Raw genomic sequence first — 2,975 nt, 5'->3', positions numbered from 1 at the left:
AGATAATCAGGGTTATATGAGGTCTTCCATCCCTTCTCTAACCTCACACAACCCTGATTATCTATTCTCAAGTGAACGTTTATGTAGAAGGTCGTTAGCCCAAGCCTCTGACCAATTTATCAACTCCCTGCAGAGAGCACGCTGCATTTCCTGTCTTTGCATTCAGCAAAAATAAAAACCGTTCACATCCTGTGGCTATAATCCCTCCACAATTGGATTGAGCAAGTGTTGATTGATTGTCTGAATCACTCAAACCAGCCACTCATAAATACGTAGCTGTGTCTGATAATATGATTCCAGTTGCAATCTGTGCTGCAGGACCTGTCCCTCACTGTGGCTGCTTTGAGTGGGGGAAGAAGCCCATTCCATCAGGAGCCTATGATTGTGATTCAGTGTCACCATTCCTGGAAGTCCCTCTTAAGACGATGGTTCTCAGACTTGGTTGCACAGAGAAATCACCTGGGAGATTCTAACAAATACAGATGCCGGGGTCCCGTCCTTACAGACTTTCATTTAGTTTATATGGAGTGTGGCGGGGCACTTGGAGCTGTCAAATATCCCCAGATGATTCTCATATGCTGGGAAGTTCAAGAAGCATCGTCTGTGTAGCGGCTTCAGCTGATATCAATTATTGATTTCGGTGGGGCCTTCTGTCTCTTTGCACTTGTGTGTGTGAAAACAACAGCCAGTAAATGAGATAATTCTACAGGGAAGTTCCCAAAGCCAAACCCACATGTTGCTTCAGAGCTGGCTGTTGTCACATGTAAATCACAGGCAGTCAGGGATTATGAGAAGGAATTTGCCCTAAAGTAACCTTCCCTGCTCACCCCACCCCCCAACTTGGAATTTTACTGTTTTAACACTATTCCTCATGCTTAGTCTACAACAAGGGACTGTTTTCAGGAGAGACAGCCAATGCAAGCACAGCAATATTTTCCCTTCACAAACCTTAGAGCAGTGGTTTTCAACCTTCCTAATGCCGCGACCCTTGAATACAGTTCCTCATGTTGTGGTGACCCCCAATTTCATTGTTACAAATTGAACATAATCAAAGCATCGTGATTAATCACAAAAACAATATGTAATTATATGTGTTTTCCGATGGTCTTAGGCGACCCCTGTGAAAGGGTCATTCGACCCCCAAAGGGGTCGCAACCCACAGGTTGAGAACCGCTGCTGAGAGTTCTTTTTTATTAATGTGTTTGTTAGATCAGGGAATAGCAGGCTCCTCTGACCATGGTCATTTCTATTTCTCTTCAAACACTTAATTGTAGTGGTTTCCCATGGTGCACTAGGAAGTTGGTGCTTTAGCACAACTTCAGACTTTGTTGGGGGGAATAAAAGGAGGGAGGGGAGAATGTGGCCTGAGTCTACCTGGGGAATCTTGAGATCCAGAAGCAGTGTGTGGGGCTAACATTGGGCTTCAAGGCTTCAAGATTCCCGGGGATGAAAAACAATCCTATCAGTTGCTGCTTTCTGTTCATAATTCTATTTAGATACAAATACATACAAATTAACTAAGTGAGATATACTTTAGTGATTTTAAATTGTTCTGTACAATTTTAATTACTCAAGAAATCATTCAGCACCCATTTCCAGTCTCTCCCTCCTTCTCTCTCTCTCTCCATCTCCCCCTGTCTCCTCTCTCTTTCTCCTCTCCCCACATCCTCTCCCCTTCCATCCCCTACTTTCTTCTCCTCCTGTTATTGCTAGGGAGCTCTCCATGTCCCAACCTGTTGCTGATAGAAGTGGGGTTCTTGTAATGTCACAGGAAAAGGAAGTTTCTTATTTGTGTGAAATTACATTCCTAAGTTTCCAAGGTCCCATTTCCCTTCATTCCTCCAAGAAAGAGGTGCATCTGTGTCTTCAGCAGGGCTAAGAGTCCAGCTGTTGCCCAGAGTTTCCATTCCATATTTGTATAGACTAACCCAGCATCAGGCTAGCTTAGCTTGTGTTCCCAGCTGCAGTCCATCAGTCCATTGTGTGTGGGGTCTGCATGGCCCTGAGCCATGCAGCTTCTAGGAAAAGGCGAATGCAAGGAAACAGGAGCAAAACCAGAGGAATGAGAGAGTCAGAAGAGAGAGAATTCCTTTGTCTGGGACTCTGTATTCCCAAATCTTCATAGGCTTGCACTGACTCCATCCCCTCTAGCCAATGATCTCTGTTCTTGGTTAGACTGATAGGCACCTTCTCTATGTCACCCTGACTTTACCGTACATGTGCCCATCTCCCCTTTCTTGGACCCCTTTCCCCAGTGATCTGTGTGGGGAATGGGCCAGTGGTTCCCTGGGTAGTGTAAAATTGCAGCTTTTCTGGTGAAGCTGCCCAGATGGCCATGCTTATAGTGTCTGGCCTTTCCTTTGCTCCTTTCCTATCCTATATAATAAAAGCCTAATATGCTAAGTGTCCGGTCGTCTGGTCAGCTATTCAAACAATCAAAGCATAATATGCTAATGATAAGCTAAGGCCGCTCATCCGCTCACTATGACATGCACTGACCACCAGGAGGCAGGCAGTCAACCAGTCGCTATGATGTGCACTGACCACCAGAGAGCAAATGCTCCAACTAGTAGGTTAGCTTGCTGCTGGGGTCCAGCCCAGAAGGGCCAGACATGCCCTGGAGCCCTCCTGCAGTCCCTCTCCAGCTGGCCAACCTCCTGTGTCCCTCTCTGGCCCCAATTGTGCACAGGTGGGGTCCCTCGGCCTGGCCTGCGCCCTCTTGCAATCCGGGCTGAGGGAAACCGCCCCCCCCCCACCCGCACGAATTTTGTGCACCAAGCCTCTAGTTATTAATAATAGCTAATTACAACGATATCAAGCCCCCTTAAGAGAAATACGAGCTTCTTTTATTCTTACAAAGGGTAAATGGATAAAGGTCTCCATCTTCTTGTAACTGCTTCATGCTATCAGAGGGGCATAGTCTTGCCTATCCCAAGGCTCAGAAGAGGGAGAAGGAGCCAAAGGGAAGGGAGTCT

This window comes from Myotis myotis, unplaced genomic scaffold (assembly GCF_014108235.1).
Source record: "Myotis myotis isolate mMyoMyo1 unplaced genomic scaffold, mMyoMyo1.p scaffold_m19_p_6, whole genome shotgun sequence".
Taxonomy (NCBI): Eukaryota; Metazoa; Chordata; class Mammalia; order Chiroptera; family Vespertilionidae; genus Myotis; species Myotis myotis.
The sequence above is the reverse complement of the archived record's forward strand: the minus strand, read 5'-3'. Positions refer to the sequence as shown.